We start from the raw sequence: 8,313 nt of genomic DNA, 5'->3' as shown, positions 1-8,313 counted from the left end.
CGTGAGCATCAACAGTAGGAGGTAGCTCCCACTTAATACATTCAGAAGCTGGGAAAGGATACAATGATGTTAATCTTTTATTCACATAAAACCGTTTATCCGGGTTACCCCATGCCTCTTCCATAAGCTCAGTGAGCTACAAGGATTTAGGAAACTCCGTTTTGTCCACCTTCCGTTGTTTAAACACTGGAGCCTTCTTACTAGGGGCTGGTTCATCATCCTGAATATCTAGGATTGATTTAACGCCCTCACCAAAGTAGGAACATCCACTGTGGATGGATGGTCCTCCTCTCCCGAGCTAGACCCTGGAGATGAACCCTGCGCATCATCTGATTCCTCTGATGATATGTCTGAATCCATATGCTGAACAAACCGATAAAAAGATAACTTTCGCTTAGGTGCCTTAGTAACTACTAGTCTGCTTGCAACAGCTGACTGAGCCATACTCTGACTTGAGTGGGCATAAGCCTCCATCCAGGAAGGATGTATGAGGTGCAAACATAGCATGCAGTGGGTATCCCCCAGGCAGTATGGGAGTAGTCACAGTGGTCGAAGTGGGGCGGTATACGGCGGTATGACATACCGCCACTTCCCGGCCCCACTTCAAGAATGCACCAGCACTGGGATCCAGTATGGGATCCCAGTGCTGGACAGCAGCAGCAATGTGTGGAGATGTGTCCCGCAGGGGACACATCTCATTCGCTGCAGCGGAGGCGCTGACATGTAGCCGGGACAAAGTACCTGGTCCCGGCTGCACTGTAAGCACCACGCACTGTGCGGCTGCCAGCCAATCGCGGGACTCACGGACGCCAGCCAATCGCGGGACTCGCGGACGCCAGCCAATCGCAGGGCTCGCAGCCGCCAGCCAATGAGAAGCTGCCAAATGGCAGCTTCTCATTGGCTCGTAGCAGCGCCAGAAAAACTGCAGTGAAGACCCGAGGATCCCGGTGGCTCCACTCCAGCAGCGCAGGTAAGAGGGAATTAGAGAGAGTGGAGGGTGTGAGAGGGAATAGAGAGAGGGGGAGACAGGCTAACCATTGTAGGGGGTGAAAGAGAGAGGGAATCAGTAAGGGCAGGGTGTGAGAGAGGGGAGCAGGCAGGGAGAAGTGTGAGGGGGGTAGGGGGGGTTAGAAGTAGAGTGGGGTGATATAGAATCAGGGGCCCATAGGGGGGGGATTCAATCTCCATACCCCCACCTCTAAATTACCACTTCAAGCACTGAGTAGCCATACTATCCACAAACTGCTTCATAACATGAGACAAGGAGGACACCCAAGATGGCTCTTGTACAGAGACTGGCATACTGGACTGGTGAGTTGGTTCTTTATAACAGACAGCACACAAACCATCCTTTATAAAGTCCTGAGAGGACAAGCCTGCCAAACAGGCTTTACATGAATCTAGCACAGGGGCCTTCCCCTCCTGATTCCCTTTCCTTTTTGACATATCAATTCTAAAGGTAACAATGTAATGTAATGTGACAACCTTCACAAATAACAAATAAATGTGAAGTTTAAAGAAAAACCCCACACACCTGCAACAGAGGGATGAGGAGAAAAACAGTGATAGTTATAACTGACAGTCAGAAATAAAAGACAGTATTAACACAGCAGCTAGCAAACAATCACATACAATGCATATGCAAATTTAGTTGCACTGGGCTCAGAATCAATTACTCAAAACATGATGCTTGGTAGGATATAGAGCACTATATACCTGGCCCATGGGAGAGGTATACAGGGAGACTGACCCAAAACCTCCTGAGACCAACAGCTACAGCAGCACACCGATAGTGGACTGTGAGCGTGTCATATACACGAGGCAGGTAGGAGCAGCGACCCAGACGTGCAAAAGCCTTTGAAGGGACTGTGTCTGGGTTTGGAGGAGCTGCCGGGGGACAGCCTACCTCCCCTAAGCTGCATCAACCAGCCGGGTACGCTGGCCTCGTGGCAGCAGAAGTGTCTGCTGCTGATCTCCGGTGTCAGACGATAAGGCCCCCGATGGTCTACTGAGGACGCGGATGCTCCAGGCCCTTACTGCAGCATCTTCCGGTGCATTTCCTGCGCTGGAACAAAGGACTGCCACACGGAATTCCTTGTAAGCGAGGAATCGCCTTACCTGACATCTCCGTGTGTCCGGTTGCAGTCCAGGTCCCAGCATTGCTGCTAGCAAGTTCAGCCGAGACCCACCGAAATCACCACAGATGTTACTGGTGTTGCGGCCCGGTGGAGGTAGATGGAGTCGCAGTACATGCGTCTTAATTCAGATGCTCAGAACAGCCAACCCAAAAACATATAAAATAAAGTATAAAATTAAAGCTTAGGCCTGCCTGAGCAGTCCCCTATTGCAAAGGACCCGAGGCATCCTGGGAGCTGAAAGCTTTAACTGTTTGGTGCCTGGATCTCCCCTACCACATTACCCCATGATATCCCTGTGGATCTCTATGGACCCTGAAGAAGAAAATACAGTGGAAAAATAAAACAATATAGTATAAAACGATGACACAAGTTTTCTAAAACACAAGAATATTTTAAAAAATATTATATTAATGAAAATATAAAACAGTTTATCTGGTACATGTAAATCTCTAAAAAGGATTAAAGAGCCTAACTAGATGCAAACAATTTATATCTCTCCTGTAAGTAAAAATACAAACTGACAGGAGAATACTGTAGATTCTGAGCAGCTGGACTGGTATGGAGCCCAGAGGATCAGAGAAGGTAGGAGATGTACTATTACCTCACCCACTTGTTTCATCCAGCTGAGGGAGAGATTCCACATCACCTGCATTCTCTAATCTTCTAGGCTCCACACCAGTGCAACTGCTCCCTGTAAAAGAGGGTATTGTGATAACTGTATTGGAACCAGTGCTTAAAGTGGTCCTAGAGAGGTGGTGGAACTCACCTCCCTATCCCCCCCCACCCTGTCCTCAGCACCCCCTGCAGACTATAAATATATATATTTGCGCCCTCCCTCCCTTTTTTCAAGGGACAACGCAAGTCGCAAAAAGGGGGCATGGTCTCAAAAGAAAGGGGCGTGGTCACACAATAGTATCTCCAATTCAAATTACACTAGTAGCACATATTACACGGCACATAGTGCCCCTGATTCACGTTACACCACATAGTAGTGTCCCTTATGCATGTTAGGACACAGAGTAATGACACTTTTACACAATGCCCACATTAGTGCTCCCAGTGGTAGTGCCCCTTATGCAGTGCCCCCATTATTGATGTCCCTTATGCAGTGCCCCAAGGAGTGGTGTCCCTTGTGCAGTGCCCCATTAGTAGTTCCCCCAGTAGTAATGCCCCCAGTGGTAATGCCCCATTAGTAATGCCCCCCAGTGGTAATGCCCCCAGTAAAAGTGCCCCCATTGTAATGCCCCCAGTAGTAATGTCCCATTAGTAATGCCCCCAGTAAAAGTGTCCCCAGTAGTAGTGCCCCTTACACAAAAAGAAAAACACAGAATACTTACCTTAAGCCCCGCTCCTACGTCTGCTGTGGTCCGATTGCTCCTTAGAACTATGGGGCATCTCTCCCTTCGACCACTGCGGGAGCCGGAAGGCGGAGCTAATGAGTGAGTTCCAGCCTCCGGCTGCCGCTGTAGGGAAGGAGCTGGGAGCCCGCTGGTAACAAAATCTAAGCTGGCACCTGGCAAATAGAGTAGGCATTGGTGGCGCCTTCCAGTCCGGGGCCTCCCTGCGGCACAGGGCTGGCTGAGTGCATTGCGCCACTGCCACTGGTCGGGTAAGGGGGGCTGGAGGAGGCGGGAAGAAATGACGGAACACAATTCCGCCCCGTTCCGGTCCACCTTATCCCCTGATTGCGACACTTCATATTTTATTGGTGACTGTACAAGCATTATTAGACTACTGTCTACTGATCACTACCATCACACAGCAATTGTAATATTTTGATTAGAGAAGTGCGGTTCTGTTCTCCAGAAATCAGATTCCACCTGAATTTTGTGATTCCGGACAGATTCGAGTCGTGGTTCTTATCTCCTGAGGAGATCTGTACAGATCTGAGTTGCAGTTCTGATCTTCCTGCAGTTCGGAATTCAGATTTTAAATTTGAATTTTGGGATTTGGATTGCAAAAATTACATGATTTTATCTGTTTTTAAAAACGTTATCAATTTAAAAAAATAAATAAAATGAAATAAAACAGAACCAAAACCAAAACACTTGAGGGTGGTTTTGCAAAACCAAATCATGAAGATGAATCCAGCTCCTAAACCAAAATCAAAACACGGGGGTCAGCACACATCGCTAAATTTTAATGATGTACAATTATTGCAAGTTGATGAGGAATAAGGCTGAAGATATGTGTAACCAAAATTTGTGAAGTGTGAGGCAGCAATGTGGACATAATAGAACTTGGTTGCTGGGACACTATACAATTATCTGTCAGATATCTGTCCAACCTGGCTGGTTGGAATGAAAACCTGGTAATGTATGGGAGCAAATGACAATAGAAATTTGCTCCCAAACACTAGAAAATGGACCAGATTTTCCTTCCCACCAGGCAGATATCTGACAGATAATTGTAGTGTATGCCCAGCATTAGTGAGAGTTATAATCACAATGCCATCTGGCATATCTGGTTCACAGAAGCCATATTGCTTTACATTGTAAACTCCCTTTCCAGCAGCTCTGTTTGCTAAATGTATAGTTACTACTAATGAGTCCATTATCACTTAATGAGTGGTCTGAGAGATTATAACAGAGGGTAAAACTGGGTACACACTAGGGGTGTGCACCGGCCACTTTTCCTGTTTTGTGTTTTGGTTTTGGATCTGGATCTTTCTTCATGTTTTGGATCTGGATTGGTTTTGCCAAAACCACCCTTCCGTGTTTTGGGTTCTGGGTTTTGTGTTTTGGATCTGTATTTTTTTGAAAAAAAGCATAAAAACAGCTAAAATCACAGAATTTGTGTGTTTTTCTGCTCCTATGCTATTATTAACCTCAATAACCTTAATTTCCACTCATTTCCAGTCTATTCTGAACACCTCACACCTCACAATAGTGTTTTTATGTCCAAAAGGTTGCACCGAGGTAGCTGGATGACTATGCTAAGAGATACGAGTGGGCGGCACAAACACGTGGTCCATCTAGGAGTGACACTGCAGTGGCAGACAGGATGGCAGTTTGAAAAACTAGGCCCCAAACTATACATAATGCAAAGAAAAAAAAGAGGTGCAAGATGGAATTGTCCTTGGGCCCTCCCACCCACCCTTATGTTGTATAAACAGGACATGCACACTTTAACAAACCAAACATTTCAGCGCCAGGGTCTGCCACACGACTGTGGCTGAAATGATTGGTTCGTTTGGGCCCCCACAAAACAAGCTGGCAATTAATCTGTCCCTGCACAAACTGGCTCTACGGAGGCAAGATGTCGTCCTCATCCTCCTCATCCACCGATTCCTCACCCTCTTCAGTGTTGTGTACATCCTCATCCTCACAGAGTATTAATTCGTCCCCGCTGGAATCCACAACCACAGGTCCCTCTGTACGTTCTGGAGGCTGGTCTCCCTGGAAGAGTTGATAATTCATTTTATGAACATCATCTTCTCCACATTTTGTGGAAGCAACCTCCTACGCCTTTCGCTGACAAGGTTCCCGGCTGCACTAAACACTCTTTCGGAGTACACACTGGAGGGGGGGCAACTCAGGTAAAATAGAGCCAGTTTGTACAGGGACCTCCAAATTGCTTCTTTTTCCTGCCAGTACAGGTACGGACTGTCTGACATGCCTACTTGGATGCTGTCACCGATGTAATCCTTTAACAGACAGACGCACGCTTGTCGCTGCTGCTTTGAGGATGCAAGTGCGGCTACAGCCCACACAATTCACAAAGACAGAAAAAAAAAGAAGAATATTTTTATTGTTTGTGTAGCACACTTTGAGGGTGTCACCACCCTTTAACAGACAGACACACGCTTGTCGCTGCTGCTTTGAGGATGCAAGTGCGGCTACAGCCCACACAATTCACAAAGACAGAAAAAAGAAGAAGAATATTTTTATTGTTTGTGTAGCACACTTTGAGGGTGTCACCACCCTTTAACAGACAGACGCACGCTTGTTGCTGCTGCTTTGAGGATGCAAGTGCGGCTACATTGCACACAAGTCACAAACACATTAAAAAAACAGTTTTTTATTTTTTGGAGCACTTTGAGAGTTACACCACCCTTTAAAAGACAGACGCACGCTTGTCGCTGCTGCTTTGAGGATGCAAGTGCGGCTACAGCCCACACAATTCACAAAGACAGAAAAAAAAAGAACAATATTTTTATTGTTTGTGTAGCACACTTTGAGGGTGTCACCACCCTTTAACAGACAGATGCACGCTTGTCGCTGCTGCTTTGAGGACAGTATCATATGCAGTGACAGTAGACTTGTCAGAAATTGTTGGCACGTCCTTCAGTCCGGACCAGATGTTCAAACCAGCCCTTGACTTATGACACAGGCGCACGCTTGGCGCTGCTACTATGTTGATGCACGTGCGGCTACATCGCACACAAGTCACAAACACATTAAAAAAATAGTTTTTTATTTTTTGGAGCACTTTGAGGGTTACACCACCCTTTAACAGACAGACGCACGCTTGTCGCTGCTGCTTTGAGGATGCAAGTGCGGCTACAGCCCACACAATTCACAAAGACAGAAAATAAAAGAACAATATTTTTATTGTTTGTGTAGCACACTTTGAGGGTGTCACCACCCTTTAACAGACAGACGCACGCTTGTCGCTGCTGCTTTAAGGATGCAGGTGCGGCTACAGCCCACACATTTCACAAAGACCGAAAAAAAAACAACAATATTTTTATTGTTTGTGTAGCACACTTTGAGGGTGTCACCACCCTTTAACAGACAGACGCACACTTGTCGCTGCTGCTTTGAGGATGCAGGTGGAATCTAGACGGGATTTGGAACCGGGGACACACTATCTCCATCAATTGTCTAAATCCCACTGCACTAATGGCGGATACCGGACGCACGTCTAACACCAACATAGCAGTCAAGGCCTCAGTTATACGTATTGCTTCAGGATGACTGCTGTCGTACTTCATCCTCATCGCTAGGGACTGTTGGAGGGTCAATTGTTTAGTAAAAGTAGTGATGTTCCTACTTCCTCTCTGGGATGATGAACAACTCCCAGCAGCAGCAACAGCACTAGGAGGAAGTGGTTCTTGATCTTTCCCTATTTTATTTTTATCGGAGAAAGTTTGGTCCTCCATTTATGTTATATTGATATATACGTGCGGCTAAAGCGCACACAAACACAGAAAATATTTTTTTATTTTTGCTGGAGAGTAGTGCACTTTGTGGGTTACACCACCCTTTAAGAAATGAGCCAGCCGGCTCTTTACTTATGGGACACAGGCGCACGCTTGGCGCTGCTCCTTTGTTGATGCACGTGCAGCCACAGTGCACACAAGTCACAAACACAGAAAATATTTTTTTTTTTGGTTTGGACTGGAGTGTACTTTGGGGGGTTACAGCACCCTTTAACGGTCAAGCCAGCCGGCCCTTTACTTATGAAACAGGCGCACGCTTGGCACTACTTTGTTGATGCACGTGCGGCTACTGCGCACACAATTCACAAACACAGAAAATAATTTTTTTTTTGGTTTGGACTGGAGTGTACTTTGGGGGTTACAGCACCCTTTAACGGTCAAGCCAGCCGGCCCTTTACTTATGACACAGGCGCACGCTTGGCACTACTTTGTTGATGCACGTGCAGCCACAGTGCACACAAGTCACAAACACAGAAAATATTTTTTTTTTTGGTTTGGACTGGAGTGTACTTTGGGGGGTTACAGCACCCTTTAACGGTCAAGCCAGCCGGCCCTTTACTTATGAAACAGGCGCACGCTTGGCACTACTTTGTTGATGCACGTGCGGCTACTGCGCACACAATTCACAAACACAGAAAATAATTTTTTTTTTGGTTTGGACTGGAGTGTACTTTGGGGGTTACAGCACCCTTTAACGGTCAAGCCAGCCGGCCCTTTACTTATGACACAGGCGCACGCTTGGCACTACTTTGTTGATGCACGTGCGGCTACTGCGCACACAATTCACAAACACAGAAAATAATTTTTTTTTTGGTTTGGACTGGAGTGTACTTTGGGGGTTACAGCACCCTTTAACGGTCAAGCAAGCCGGCCCTTTACTTATGACACAGGCGCACGCTTGGCACTACTTTGTTGATGCACGTGCGGCTACTGCGCACACAATTCACAAACACAGAAAATAATTTTTTTTTTGGTTTGGACTGGAGTGTACTTTGGGGGTTACAGCACCCT

The sequence above is a fragment of the Taudactylus pleione genome, unplaced genomic scaffold (genome assembly GCF_031769625.1).
Source record: "Taudactylus pleione unplaced genomic scaffold, aTauple2 ptg000370l, whole genome shotgun sequence".
Taxonomy (NCBI): domain Eukaryota; kingdom Metazoa; phylum Chordata; class Amphibia; order Anura; family Myobatrachidae; genus Taudactylus; species Taudactylus pleione.
This window is presented reverse-complemented; position numbering follows the sequence as displayed.